We start from the raw sequence: 16,444 nt of genomic DNA, 5'->3' as shown, positions 1-16,444 counted from the left end.
AGGCAATAAATGCACAGATGCAGATTTAGTTAGTCTGTGTTGTCCCAGAAGGAAGGAAATCCCCATTTCCATTTTCTTTGGTGCCTGTCAGGGTGGGAGGTGGAAGCCCCAAGGTCCTCCAGCTTCAACTCTTAGCATGAGGAAGTCATTCCCAATTTCAGTGGGGTGCCTCCAAATTCAGTCTGTTTCAAGGCTGTTAATTGTCAATAGTTATCAAATGACACTGTAATCTCTCCTTCTTTGAATGCATGTCAGAGATGTGGGAAGAGTTGGTGAAGGATGAGTACCAGTTGGTGCAGAGTAAGAAGAAAAAGAGAAGGAAGCACACAAGAGTTGAATGTCTTATTATTCTGTTATGTTTGAGAACTTGGAGACTTTGTTACCTAATCCTCCACTTCTCAAGCTAATCAGAAAAAAAATTTGAATCAGAGTTGAGATAATGAGCTGATATAATTTTCAAACGCTCATACCTGGCATCACTCACATCTGGAATCTATTGAGAGTCTCACAAGTGACAATTGTTCTTACAAGACTTCTCCTAAACCAGCTCCCAAGGTCTGCTCTCCACCCACAACCACCTATTGACCAAAAAGCAGGAAGCCACCTGCTCAGACACCTCTTGGTTAATGAGAAATCTAGGATCATCTTTTTGGAGTTCTGGTGCTGGATGTGCTCTCTGTGGTGATATCTGCCATGATATGGGTGGGTAGATATTTGTGGTTCACCTGGCCATGCAGGATGCTGTTCTCTTCTTCCTTTCACACCCATTGATCATGGACATGCATTATTTTCAGAGACAGAGGCTATTTTTTCTATAAAATATACTTACTGGCTACTGCAGGGATCACTTACTGGCTACACAGAAAGTAGCCTAATGTGCTGGGAAGGTGGCTGTGGCCCAAACAAGACAAATCATCTTTCTGTATTAATAAACAAGGAAGATGAAGTGGTCAGCAAAGACACACAGGGAAAGAACTTGCAGAGACTCAGCAGTCTCACCTGACTCAATGACCAAACGTCCCAGATACCAGCTCTTTGTAAAGAGCTCTGCTAGGGACTAGGGGCATAATAGTGGATAGTACAGAGATCCTGATCCAGAGAAGTTCACATTCTGGAAAGTTAAACAAAGGTGGAATCCAACAATGTTGTAGGTCAGTTAAGAGAACAACAACAAGAGAAATGTGTTCCAGGGATACTAGAAGTTGTCCAGGGGAGGAAGTGGCTCCATGTGAAGAGGTGGTGTTGAAAGCCTCTACCAGATGAAGTTTTGACTGAGCTGGGTTTTGAAGGATGATTAATAGTCTTCTGGGCTTGGGCTGTGACTCAGTGGTAGAGGGCTTGCCTAGCATGTGTGAGGGCCTGGGTTTGATTCTCAGCACTGCATATAAATAAATAAATAAATAAATAAATAAAATTTTCAGCAACAACTAAAAAATATTTTTTAAAAAGTCTTTTATGGGGCATGAGGGCATTGTAAGCAGAGGAAAGTGCATGAGCAGTTATTTAGATATAACCTTTTTGGGTAGAATTCAAGGATTTTGTAATGAGAACATCCACGCAGAAAAAAAAAATGGAGTAGAGGACATTTAATTCTAATGTTTCACTTGAGTTTATGATAAGAAGCAATAACCTTTGGGCATAATGATAACACTGATCAAAGTTTTTTTAAAAAAAAATATTTATTTTTTAATTGTAGGTAGGCATAATATCTTTATTTCATTTTTATATGGTGCTGAAGTTTGAACCCAGTGCCTCATGAGCACTCTACCACTGAGCCACAACCCCAGCACCATTGAAGTTTTTATAGATAATTTGTTATAAAATCTGAACTCAAAGATCAAAATAGGCATGTCCCCATGTCTCACTGCCAACTGCCAAGGTGGAGAGGGCACCTGGCTTCTTCAATAGTGGCTAGAGCACCAATAGTTTTTTCTATTGGTTGAACACTCAGCCCCACCTCCTTTTCCAGCATATAAATATGCCAGTATGACTTCATTGAATCACACCTGCTCACAGAAGGCAAGCTTGGCATTTCTAGATCACATATCTGGAAAGAAAGTGATGCACACTTTGCAAACTTTCAGAATTCTGGGGGTATAGAGGGGTCTTCACAAGTTTCTGTGTCATTGTTTATCTTTTGTGTTCTATGTGCACTACAAGCGATGTGTAGGAGCTTCTCTCCTGTGGAACAGGTGGTTCCTGCTCCTTTTTCCCATGTCCCAGCACCATTTGTAAAATACACCAAGTGCATCCCAGGTGCTACCACAGGCTCAGATTCAGTTCTTCCCTCTGTTCTCTTCCCTTTCACTGGAACAGCCCTCCCTCTAAAAAATCAAATCCTCCACTCTGCAATATGCAAGTACTTCTGAATAATAAAACTATTGAGCAAAGACCTGGGAGAAATTTGGAAGTTTTATGCCTTAAGTTAGCATCAGTGTAGAGATTTGTTTCTCCCTTGAATTGAAATCTAATGACAGCTTCAAGAGACAGAAGTTTCCAAGCTCATTTTGTATTTTAAATATTTGCTTATGAAATTCCAGTACAGGAGCATGAATAAAACCATCTAGTAGAAGAATTCCTTTAAATAGTTGGAATCCTGGTTTGGGGTTGTGGCTCACTGGTAGAGAGCTCATCTGGCATATGTGAGGCACTGGGTTCAATCCTCAGCACCACAAAAAAATAAATAAATAAATAAAATGTATTGTGTCCGCCTACAACTATAAAAATATTTTTTAAAATTGTGGGATTCCTGGTTTCAAGGAGCAGGGGAAGAGAACAGTTATTTCTGACTGAGGTAGAAGACATTGCCCCAAGGAGACCTTTGACTTCTATCTTAAATCCACTTTTACAAGACTAGGTATTCATAATGATGTGAAAATAGAAAATATAAACCTGGTTGTAACAATTAAAGTAAAGGGTAGTATTCAGGCTTTTGTTGCATCTATTTTCCCTCCAGTGGCATTTTAAAATTAATGAAAATGTTTTAATTTTATTCTGCTCAATAATACAATTTCTTTGAGGTAAGTTCCTCACATTTCTTCTGAAGGTCAAAATAGGACCCTTGGATTCTGTATTTGTGAAAACCAACCTGTTTAAACATGACTTCATCTTTTTTGAAAAATTGAAGGAATATTAATCTAATACATACATCCATGATGTAGATTGCACGTGTCTTTAAATATACCTTCCCAGCTGGTTATTCTTACTCAACAGTTTCCCCATATGCCAGTGTTCTTAATCTCTTACAGCAGATGAGTAAGGAAAATGTGGACCAGAGATGCAATAAAAGGCATCCAGATGGGAGTTATGAAAAAGTGGGAGAATACTCCTGTCTGCTCAGTTAAGAAGTCCCAGAATGGGGATGGCCCCCACTGGAGGCCACTAGAGGGCCAACATGATGGCATCAAGTCAACTTCCTAAACTGACACCAGTGAGTGAAGTGACCTGGAAGAAATCTAATCTGAATGACTCAGGAGTTTTCAAACTCATGTTTGGGGACTTATATCAAATATTAACTGTAGCATTTGGAGCCTAAATATGGAACTTAACAATAATCAGCTGCTTTGAGCTAATTATTATGACTTGTGTTCTCTCAGGGAATGTGAGAGAGGAGATGATGAGCAGATGTAATTAGGGCCATTGGAGTTTTTGTTGTTATTTAGGGCCTACATGTTACCTGCCTGGCTTCACTGTTCCCATTCTTGAATCAGTGACTCATGAGCCACTATGTACACACAGTCACAATCCCTTGACCTGGATTTCTCTTCCACTTTATAGATATGGGACGTATTCACATGGATATTTTAAGAAGCTGGGAATTCCAGGGCCAAAACCTCTGCCTTTTTTAAGAACTCTTCTTAATTATCGCCAGGTGAGTGTCATTTGAGCTCCCTGTTTTGCCTCTTTTGGTTGCAAATACCTGCTTAGTTTCATCAGTAGAAATTTAGCTCCATGAAAGAAGTTTTGAGATTTCAAGCTTCAGAAACTGTGTGAGGGACCATCCAAAGTTCAGTCAGGTTTACCCTGGGGCTCTGTTTACAACTCCTCATAGTGTCAGGTTCACTTCTGTTAATGAGCTCAGGACTCTGGCACATCAACAGTGTAAGCTGTGGACTTTCTGTTCAGACTATGAGCATCCTCACAGTGTTTTCTTTTTTTCCTCAGGGCAGATTCTAGGAAGATACACTCATACCTCTGGGATGCTTTATTTGCACAGTTAAAATATTACACATGAAACTTAGCATGAGGAAGATTAATTGCTTAGTTTCTATGATGAAAACTCACAGCCAGTGTCTAACTATCTGTGTACTATGTGCAGAGAGGTAGCATCTCCCCTCTTCCAAGTTAAGCCCCAAAACAGGAAGGCAAATTCACTTTTATTTGCTCACTATGTCACTTACTTACTCAACAACATGATTGTGACAACATAAATCTCCTAGGCTAAAAGAGTTTGCTGGCATCTTTACTCCCTAATTCTACCAGAATTCTACCAGAAAACATGAGATAAATTAAAATCATACTTGATGAGGAGAGAAAAGATCATGCATGGTCCTGGGATGCACTCATTTTCCCTCACCCTGGGATTCCTCACATGCCTATGGAGGTGATAATTCAGAAGGTCCCAGTATTTCTAAGACAACACAAGCAGACAAAGAAATAATGCAGAAGAGAAGCATGTTGTATTCATTGATAAGGGTAATTGGTAGATTATGTATAATACTTAGAGAAAATTCAAGTGACTTTACATGTTTTATTTCAAATATTGCATATTTTCTCTTTTCTCCTCAGAAGCTTCTGAATAAGAGCTTCTCTCTAACCACCTGTTAGGAACATCAAGCCCGAATTCATGGGATTTGGGTCATTTGATGCAATGTCAGTACATTTGCAACAATAATGTAATTTCATTTTGTTCTTCTTCCTAGGTTGTGTCTAATTTTGACAGAGAATGTTATAAAAAGTATGGAAAAACATGGGGGTGAGTATTCTGGAAATTTCTCTTTGGTAGACTTGTTATGATGTGGCACCCCAATGCATGAGGACAACCTCAGCCCAGAACTTTTGGGATGCAACCCTCTGTGCTGCAAAGTTCTTGGAGGATTGCCTGCCAGTGATCCTGCATGTCACCAGGAGTCTGGGTCTACAGTCTGACTTAGGTTGAGAATGTTGCATGTTTTGGCTTTTCTCCTACTTTTGATGACCTAGAGTCTCCAGCCTTACTTTGTGTCCAATGTCTGGCTATTCCTATCTTCCCCATTTTTCTTTCTTTTTTAATCCTTTAGATGAATAAAATGTATTATTTGAGAACTTTTTTTAAGAAAAAATCATGGACTTATAAATCTATGCCATCATCTCTTTTGTCCACTGATTTCCTTTTAATTTAAAGACAAAATTCCCTTATTTAAATTTCAGATTCAATGTATGCTTTTGAACAAAAGGCTGGGAGGTACTCTAAAGCAGATGGGAAACCATTTCTGCTAAGCTTTTTTTCATTTCCTTTACTTTCTTCTTTTTAATTGTCATAATTATTGTTGCTCATATGCCATTTTTTAAGTTTTCAGTGTTGACTATTCAATGAAGCATTTCTTCCTCTCCTTCATCCATTTGATGTTAAGACCAGACATAGGATGTAGTTCCACCAGTGAGTTCCCTGGTGGATTGATAGGGTTTATATTGGAGGGTGGCCTCAGTTAACTATAGCAACTATTCCCTTTCAGAGCTGGTGGGGGTTTGGTGGGAGCCATAGATGAGGTATAATCATTTTGCTCTACACTAAAAATAGTGGTAGAAGACTTTGACTTTTCATCTCCATCTTCTCTCATCAATCCCCAGAAAGCCACAGGGCTGGCCAGAGTGTTCTGCTCAGTTGACATGGCCCATAGATACCATGTGATCCAAGGACACAACATGCCCCACTGGATCTCCAAAGGCCCCGTTTCAGCTACCACTTGCAAAACTTAGTACTTGTGAGATGTTAGTCAATTATCTGCCTTCAATTTTTCACAAACCTATATTTTTCCATGTAAAAAGTTGTGGAGACTATGGGCTGAGGCTGTAGCTCAGTGGCAGAGCGCTTGCATAGAACAATGAGGCACTGGGTTTTATCCCTTATCACCACATAAAAATAGACAAATAAAGGCTTCTGTCCACCTGTAATTAAAAAAATAACTAAACAAGTAAATAAATAAACAAATAAATAAGTTATGGAAAGTACCATAGGCATAACTATTGTATTCACCATCTAGATTTAACCAGTGTTCCAATGCTATTTCTAATTATGATCTCTTAGAAGGTGTATTTTGTCTCTAAGTTTCTCTTCATACCTACTTTACCTACATTACCCTTTATGCTATTAAGAATCCCCAACTAGAACTTTATGTTGCTATGTATTGTAGGAGTAGGCAGGTAGAATAGGTAACATCAGGATCAAAGTCTGGATTCCTGCTGCAGAATCTGGCCTGTTCGATTTAATTAGCTTTGCTTTCCCAACACAGCCTGTTTCATGGTTCACAACCTGTTTTGGCTACTGCAGAGCCCAGCATTATCAAAACAGTGCTCATCAAAGAATGTTATTCTGTCTTCACCAACCGACGGGTAAGCACTCACTTTTCAACATTATAACATTTATTTATATTTTTAAGTTTTTATTTGTTCTTTTTAGTTATACATGACTCTAGAATGTATTTTGACATATTATACATACATGAAGTACAACATCCATCCTTGTGTTTGTGCATAATGTGGATTTTCACTAGTTGTGTATTCACATATGAACATAGGAAAGTTGTGTCTGATTAATTCTACAGTCTTTCCTATTCCGATCCCCTCACCCTTCCCTTTGTTCCCCTTTGTCTAATCCAAAGTAACATTTTTTATTTATTTATTTATTTATTTATTTAATTTATTAACTCAATTTTTATCCTGAGATATTTACAAATTCAGAGGGCATTCCTTGCCAAAAACAATTACCAGGCAGTTTCATGTATAATTTATTCTGTTTTACCCAATGATAATTTCTTACATGACTATAAATTTATTAAGTTCTTGTTCCTATATTAACAGGAAATTAATACAATCTAGGCTTTTTATTTTCATTTTTCCATTTTGTGTGCCTATATGAATGAGTGTGCAGCTCTGTCCAAATGTATCACATGCCTAAATTTGTGTAGATTTAGATTGTGTTTTTAATGTGTTTTCACCAATTTTCATTAACCTTAGAAATGTACCTGATTTCTTGTGTGTTGACCACATTGGACAAAAATTGCACCTATAAATAGGGAAAATCCTATCTGTATTTCTTTTATTTATTTGTTTTTCTTTTCCTCTGACATCAGCTGGGAGTTCCAGTGTGAGGTGGAATAACAGCTATGAGAGTGAACATTTCTTTTGAAGGATATAGACTTTAATCTTCCAAAGTTCACCCCAATTTTAGATGAGGCTGTGTGTGTGTGGATTCCCATACAATCTCTATCTTCACTTTTTAAAAACTTTGAGGGCTAGGGATATAGCTCAGTTGGTAGAATGCTTGCCTTTCAGGCACAAGACCTGGGGTTCAAACCAAAATTTAAAAACTTTGATTAATATATGATAATTGTGCATGATAATTGGATTTGCTGCGATCTTCAATACATGCATATATTGCACATTACTCAAATCCAGCCTCTACTTACTTGCCTTTACATACCCCTTCCCAACATGTATATATCACTAATCTACACTCAGATGAACGTTCTTACTTGTGTTTCTGTGTATGACTGAGAAGACATTGTTGAATTATTTCCTGATGCTTGGGAGAAAGCATTCAGTTTGCCACCAGTATGTACATTGTTAGCTGAAAATTGTTTTTTATATAATCTCTGTCAAATTGAAGAAGCTTCCCTCTGCTCCTAATCCCCTAAATGTTTACATTGAATGAGTGCTTGAAGCATACATTTTTTGGTAGTAGTGGGGTACTGGGGATTGAACTCAGGGACACTAGACCACTGAGCCAAATTCCTGGTCCTATGTTGTACTTTATTTAGAGACAGGGTCTCACTGAGTTGCTTAGCACCTCAACACTGCTGAGGCTGGCTTTGAACTTGTGATCCTCCTGTCTCAGATTCCTGAGCTGCTGGGATTTCAGGCATGCACCACTGTGCCTGGATGGAAACATACATTTTAACACAAAAATATATTTTAGGTGACAGAACTAAATTTCAAGGGTTTTACTTTGGAAGTCTAGCACCCAGGTGAAAAATAGAATTATCTTCCTTTTCTCCTCTGCCCTTTTAGAAAATACTGAAACAACTTCCATTAAAAACTTGTGTTTTTTTCCTGTATTACACTTATATTCGAAATCCTTTAAGTTTCAAATATTATTATTTTTAAAATTATCATACCTAGGCACCCTTTTATCAAGACACTTATGCTGTAAATGCATGTAAAGACAGAACTGATCTTAGGTAACATACAGTTGACCAAGAACATCTGGTATCTGTCACCAACCCATTTCTGCTCTGCATAGCCCTGGAGTTTGTACTATGTCTTCTTAGATCTTCTTCCTGTCTATTCCCCTGGAAAAAGTTTCCAACCAAGTGGAAATTTTGCATCTAAACAAAGGTTGGAATATAAAGTCTAAAAGCGGTGTGAGGTACCTGGGTATCTCTTTCAAACCCTCAGGAGGTTATGTCACTTGGAATAAATATTATTGAGTGTCTGACATAGGGCCAGCTACCTAGTAGGCAGTCACTAAATATTTTTTTAATAAATGATACTTAATTAACAACTTTTGCAACTGTGGAGACCTCAACATTTATGTAGGATAAAATCTCTTTTCCTTTGGGTGCTAGAATCTTGGTCCAATGGGATTTATGAAAAAAGCCATCTCCTTGTCTGAGGATAAAGAGTGGAAGAAAATAAGAACACTGCTATCTCCAACCTTCACCAGTGGAAAACTCAAGGAGGTAAGGAGGGCTCTTCATTGAAAACTTAGAGAATAAACCTGGGGATAGGTAGAAAATGAGATAGATAGTAGTCCCTTTAAAGGGATAGTTCTCTGAATTTGAACTTCCTAAACATGTTCTTTTGTCTTTATGTTTTAGAAGAGATATAGTAAGATTCATTATAAATGTCTCATACTTCTTTATCCTGGGAAAACCATAACCTTGGGGACTGAGTCTCTCACTTAACTATGGGTGATTTTGTGTTTTGTGCGTAGATGTTCCCCATCATTAACCAGTATGGAGATGTGCTGGTGAAAAACATGAGACTGGAATCAGAGAAGGGCAAGTTGATCAACTTGAAAGAGTAAGTAGCAGGGCAGCTCGGGCATTCCAAGCTCCACCAGGAGCCCCTCCAACTGCCTGCCACAGAACCGAATTCCAAATGTTGAGCTTGTACAATGAGCAGACAAAAGCAAGTTTGGAGTCAAAACTCCAAACTAAGAAAGGGCTATTCCCAGGAGGAGACAGGGCATCTGGGGGAGAAAGGACCTTTCCTGTATCAACCAAGGTTTGTTTGGCTGCTATTTATGACTTTGGATATACTAGAAGACAAAATACTGTCAAGGTCACAGTCACCTTTTTGAGCCCTCTAAGAAGACTCAGTTATTCCACCCTTGTCCTGCTGAAGCTCAGTTTGTATACAACTGTCATCATCTGCATTCTATTTGTGCTACTGTAGTTTGTCTGATTATGGATCTTATCCCTGTGTGGGTGAACTTCTTGAGTTCAGAGGTGAGTCTAAGTCACCTCACGTCCCCATGACTCCTAGCACAAGGGCAGTACCACATTTGAAACTCATAAAGACCTCTTGGTCAGTGTGAAGGGATCATAGACTCATCTGATGGTCCAGCAGATAACTGTTGACAGTGTGTGGCTCTCTGCTTGTCTTGCTTGGGCACATGAACTTACTCCTACTCCTTGCTGCATGTGTAGTGGAAGGATTGGGAAGAGGCACTGTTTTAACTTTCTAAATCTTTCTCTATTCAGCATCTTTGGGGCCTACAGCATGGATGTGATCACTGCTACATCATTTGGAGTGATTCGCTCAACAACCCACAAGATCCCTTTGTGGAGAAAGTCAAGAGACTCTTATGACTTGATTTCTTTGACACTTTGCTCTTCTCAATAAGTATGTGAACTACCATGTTATTCATTCATTCTCTTTTTAAATAAGAGTATTATTGATACATAATTAATATACCTTTGGATTACCCTACTTAACTTATACAATTAAATGGTTTTCAGTACAAAGATATATGCAGCCATCACTAGTGACCATTTATCAACTCAGAAGAAGGCTATCATTCATATTAACTCTTATTCCCCAAGCCTAAGCAACCATGAATCTATTTTCTGACTCTATAGATTTGCTGATACTGTGAATTTTCTATTAATGGAATCCTAAAAGTCATGTCTTACTTCTTTCATTTATCATTATGTTTTCAAATTCTTCCATCCTGAAGCATGTGTCAGTACTTCATTCCTTTTTTAAAAGAAATTATTTATTTATTTGTTCTAATTAGTTATGCATGACAGCAGAATGCATTTCACTACATAATACACAAATGGAGTGCAAGTTTCCATTTCTGTACTTTTACATAAAGTAGATTCACACCATTTGTGTCATCATACATGTACCTAGGGTAATGATGTCCATATTATTACACCATCATTCCTATACCCATAACCCTTCCCTTCCCTTTTCTTTCCTTTGCCCTCTCCGAAGTTCCTCCATTCCTCCAATGACCACCCCATTACGGATCAGCAACCAATTATGGGAGAAAATATTTGGCCTTAGATTTTTGGGGGATTGGGTTACTTCACTGAGCATTGTATTCTCCAAATCCATCCATTTATCTGAAAATTTCATTATTTTATTCTTTTTTAATGCTGAATAATATGTCATTGTGTATATGCACCATAGTTTCTTTATTCATTCATCTACTGAAGGGCATCCAAGTTGGTTACACAGTTTAGCTATTGTGAATTCAGCTTCTATAAACATTGATGTGGCTGTGTCCCTGTGGTATGCTGATTTTAAGTCCTTTGGATATAAATTGAAGAGTGGGATAGCTGGGTCAAATGGTGGTTCCATTCCAACTTTTCTGAGGAATCTCCATACTGCTTTCCATATTGGTTGCATCAATTTGCATTCCCACCAGCAATGTAAGAGTATGCCTTTTCTCCCACATACTCACCAATATACATTTTTGCTTATATTCTTCAAAACTGCCATTCTGAGAGAAGTGAGATGAAATCTTGAGAGGAGTTTTGATTTGCATTTCTGTATTTACTAGAGAAGTTAAACCTTTCTTCATATATTTGTTGACCAATTGTATAGCTTCTTCTGAGAAGTGTCTGTTCAGTTACATATGCTATTTATTGATTGGGTTATTTGTTTCCTTGGTGTTAATTTTTTCAGTTCTTTATATATCCTGGAGATTAGTGCTCTATATGATGTGTATGCTGTAAAAAATTGCTCCCATTCTTTAGGCTCTCTCTTCACCTTATCGTTTCTTTTGTTGAGAAGCTTTTTAGTTTGAATCTATCCCATTTATTGATTCTTGATTTTATTTCTTTCACTTTAGGAGTCTTGTTAAGGAAGTCAGAATTTAATCCAAGATAATCAAAATTTTGGCCTACTTTTTCTTCTATTAAGTGCAAGGTCTCTGGCCTAATTCCTAGGTGCTTCATTCATAATGAATTAAGTTTTGTGCATGATGAGAGAGAGCGGCTTAATTTCATTTTCCTACATATGGATTTCCAGTTTTCCCTGCATCATTTGTTGAAACAACCATCTTTTTTTTTCCAATGAATGTTTTTGGCACCTTTGTCTAGTATGAAATAACTGTATTCTTGTAGGTTTGTCTCTATATCTTTTGTTCTGTACCATTGATCTACGAATCTGTTTTGGTGCCAATATGGATTTCCAATTTTGCCAGCACCATTTATTGAATAGGCTCTTTTCTCCAGTGAATGCTTGTGTCACCTTTATCTGGTATGATATAAACATATTCATGTCGGTTTGTCTCTGTGTCCTCTATTCTGTACCATTGGTCAACAAGTTTATTTTGGTGCAGATACCATGCCTTTTTATTACTATAGCTCTGTAGTATAGTTTAAGTTCTGGTATTGTGATGCCTCCTGCTTCACTTTTCTTGCTAAGGATTGCTTTAGATATTCTGGGTCTCTTATTTTTCGAAACCCATTTTACCATGGCTTTTTCTATTTCTATGAAGAATGTCACTGAGATTTTAATAGGGATTGCATTAAGTGTGTAAAACACTTCTGGTAGTATGGGATTTGCCAGAATTTAATTGAGAATGCTTATATCTATGTTCATTAGAGATAATGGTCTGAAATTTTCTTTTGTTGATGTGTCTTTGGCTATTTTGGGAATCAGGGTGATAATGGCCTCATAGAATGAGTTTGGAAGTGTTCCCTCTTTTACTATTTCATGGAATAATTTGAGGAATATTGGTATTAGGTCTTTTTTGAAGGACTTGTGAGAATCTGTCTGGTCGGGGGTCTTCTTTGTATGTAGCCTTTTGATGGTGTCTTTTGTTTCCTTGCTTGAAATTGATCTTTTTAACCTGTGAATGTGATCCTGATTCAGTTTGGGTAGATCATGACTCTAGAAATTTATTGATGTCTGTGATATTTTCTATTTAATTGGAGTATAAATTTTCAAAATAGCTTCTAATTATCTTCTGTATTTCAGAAGTGTCCATCATGATATTTCCTTTTTCATCACAGATTTTAGTAATTTAAGATTTCTCTCTCTCTCTCTTTCTCTTTGTTAGTGTGGCTAAGCATTTATAAATTTTTTTTTCAAAGAACCAACTTTTTATTTTCTCAATTTTTTCAGTTGTTTCTTTTGTTTCAATTTCATTGATTTCAGCTCCAATTTTAATTATTTCCTGTCTTCTACTACTTTGGGTTTTGATTTGTTCTTGTTCTGGGGGGGCTTTGAGATGTAATGTTAGGTCATTTATTTGGTGACTTTTCTTCTTTTAAGGAATGAACTCCATGCAATGAACTTTCTTCTTAGTACTGCCTTCATAGTGTCTCAGAGATTTCTATATGTTGTATCAGTGTTCTCCTTTACCTTTAAGAATTTTTAAATCTCCTCTCTGATATCTTCTTCTATCTCTTGCTCATTCAATAGCATTATTTTTTAGTTTCCAGGTGTTGGAGTACCTTCTATTTTTCATTTTATCATTGATTTCTAATTTAATTCCATTATCTGATAGAATGCAGATTACTATCTCTGTTTGTTTGTATTTGCTAAGATTTGCTTTGTGGCATAATATATGGTATATTTTAGAGAAGAATCCATGTGCACTTGAGAAGAAAGTGTATTTACTCCTTAATGGGTGAAATATTCTCTATTTGTCTATTAAGTCCAAGTTATTGGTTGCATTATTGAGTTCTATAGTTTCTTTGTTTAGCCTTTGTTTGGAAGAGCTATTATATCTATACTGGTTAAAGTCATCCAGTATCATTGTGTTGTGGTCTATTTTACTCTTGAAATTGAGAAGAGTTTGATGAATGTAGATGTTCCATTGTTTGGGGGTATATGTATTTACTAGGGAGTGCTGCCCTGTATAGCAATTTAATGTTTACCTAATAAAGTAACTGTCAGTATGTTTTCCACAAAAGCCATACCCATCTCAAGTTCCCACCTGGAATGCACAAGTGCTGCTGTTTCTCTCTATCCTTTCCAACACTTACTTTTTCCCATTGTTTTGTTTCTAGCTATCCTCCTGGGTGTATTGTGGCATCTCATTGTGGGTTTCATTTTAATTTTTATAAACTAATATGTTGAACAAGTTGAGCTATTTTTATGTCTTCTTTCTATAAAGGTCTTTTCAAGTCACAATTGTATTTCTGTTTGTAGGCGAGTTGTAAGATTTCTTTATTCTGGATACAGACTCCTGATGTGATGTGTTTTGCAATTTTTTTCTCCTCATCTACAGGTCTGGTTTGACTTTTTGATTGTATATTTGGAAGTACCATCTTTTTATATTTATAACATATAATTTTTTATAGAGAGAGAGAGAGAGAATTTTTTAATATATATTTTTTAGTTTTTGGCGGACACAACATCTTTGTTTGTATGTGGTGATGAGGATCGAACCCAGTCCACATGCACGCCAGGCAAGCGCGCTACTGCTTGAGCCATATCCTCAGCCCAAATTTTTGTGTTTTTATTCCCTTCTTTTGGCTTCACAATCTTAGACTCCAGATCTAAAATTGTAAAGGTTTAATTTCTTGCTTTTTTCCTAAGAGTTGGTTTAATTTTATATTTACATCTTCAGTCCATTTTTAGTTGGATGTTTTTTACAGTATTAATTCAGGGCCCAACTTTAATCTTTTGCATGTCTCTGTCCAAATGAACCAAAAGCATTTATTGAAAAGAGTGGTTTTTCCATTTTTCACTGTCATGGCACCTTTCTCAAAATTCTTTGAACCATAGACACATGGGATTATTTCTTATCAACACTACAATTCTTCTGTCAGTTTTTTTGTCTTTGAATTTTAAGATCACATCTTTTATAAAGAATAACAACTTGACTTCTCTTTTTCCTATTCGTTTTATTTCATTCTTTGACCTCATTGCTCAAAGATTTCAGTTGATATATTGACTAAGAGTGGTGACAGTGGACAACTTTGTCTTATTCCTTATTTTAAAGAAAATGCTTTTAGTTTTTTCTTGACCATATGCTGTTTGGGATTTTCATAGATGACATTAATGATGTTGAAGAAATTTCCTCCTATTCTTTGCTACTTCAGTGGTTTTAATTTTTGACCAGTGCATTATAATTACACATAATATTGAGCTTCATTCTGACATGATTATACAAGAATGGAATATAATTTGCTTTAATTCAGTCTCTAGTACTTCCCCTGTCCCTCTCCTCTCCCTCTAACCTGTTCCCTTTCCTTTAGTCTACTGGTCTTTATTCTATTTATTTATCATTCTTTTTAATCAATGCATTATGGATATGCAAAAAGATGAAATTCAATGCCTGAAAGCTAGGCGAACCTGCAACCCACGGGAGGGTCAGGTCCAGCAACCTGCCAAGTGAGAGAACAGCTACGCACGCCTGCAGGGAACGCAGTCAGGACCCACAAGTAGGACAGGGCCGGCGGCTTGCTGAAGGGCAGGCCCGTCCCCTCCCCCAGTGTCTACAAGGTAGGCGGGGCTGTGACCACTGGCAGATCGGGCCGAGCGGCCTGCTGAGGGGTGGAACCGGCCCCTCCCCCAGTGCCTGCAAGCTAAGCGAACCTTCGACCCATCGGGAGGTCAGGCCCAGCAACCTGCGGAGTGACAGAGGTGCCCCTCGTGCCTGCTGGGTAAGCGGACCTTTGACCGACCAGAAGAGCAGACCTAGGGCCTGCCAGTGTAACAGACGTATCACACAAATTGGAGGAGGATCACAGCCACTACCTGCCCTGCAAGGTGATCTTTCAACCATACAAGAGCAATATAAATAAATAGAGGGAAAATTTCAAAAACACAACAGTTTCACCAAGCAGAAAGAAACGCCAGCAGTATGAAAAGACAAGGAAAGAAAGGACCACAGGCAATGCAGGTCAACTCAACTTTAGAAGAGGTAATAGGTGCAACAGATGGAATGTCAGATAGAGAGGTCAGGATATACATGCTTCAGATGATCTGGAGTCTCAAGGAAGACATGAGACAGCAAAATCAGATAATGAAAGACCACATTGACAAACAAATCCAGGAAGTAAAAGATCAATTTCACAGGGAGATAGAGGTAATAAAAAACAAACAAATAGAAATCCTAGAAATGCAGGAAACAATAAACCAACTTAAAAACTCAATTGAGAATACTACCAGCAGAGTAGATCACCTAGAAGAGAGAACATCAGACAATGAAGACAAAGTATTTCAACTGGAAAAGAACATAGACAGCTCAGCAAGTCTGCTAAGAAACCATGAGCAGAACATCCAAGAACTATGGGATAATATCAAAAGACCAAACTTAAGAGTCATTGGGATACAGGAAGGCACAGAGCTCCAAACCAAAGGAATAAACAATCTGTTCAGTGAAATAATAAGTTCAGTGAAAACTTCCCAGACTTGAAGAATGAGACAGAATCCCAAATCTTAGAAGCCTACAGGACGCCGAATGTGCAAAATCATAAGAGATCCACACCTAGACACATTATAATGAAGATGTCAAACATACAGAATAAGGAGAGAATTTTAAAAGCTACAAGAGAAAGGAAGCAGATTACATTTAGGGGTAAACCAATCAGAATAACAGCTGATCTCTCAACACAGACTCTAAAAGCTAGAAGATCCTGGAATAACATATTTCAAACGCTAAAAGAAATTGGGTTCCAACCAAGAATCGTGTATCCGGCGAAATTAAGCTTCAGGATGGACGATGAAATTAAAACATTCCATGATAAACAAAAGTTAAAAGAATTTG

General features: G+C 37.5%; 1 pseudogene; it reads left to right on the top strand.

Moving 5' to 3' along the window:
- The first annotated feature begins 3,394 nt into the window (after positions 1 to 3,394).
- LOC144256965 (cytochrome P450 3A9-like) overlaps positions 3,395 to 16,444 on the top strand; it is a 29,397-nt pseudogene continuing 16,347 nt past the window's right edge.

This window comes from Urocitellus parryii, chromosome 9, assembly GCF_045843805.1.
Source record: "Urocitellus parryii isolate mUroPar1 chromosome 9, mUroPar1.hap1, whole genome shotgun sequence".
Taxonomy (NCBI): domain Eukaryota; kingdom Metazoa; phylum Chordata; class Mammalia; order Rodentia; family Sciuridae; genus Urocitellus; species Urocitellus parryii.
Note: the sequence above shows the minus strand (reverse complement) of the source record. Positions and strands in the feature narration are given on the sequence as shown.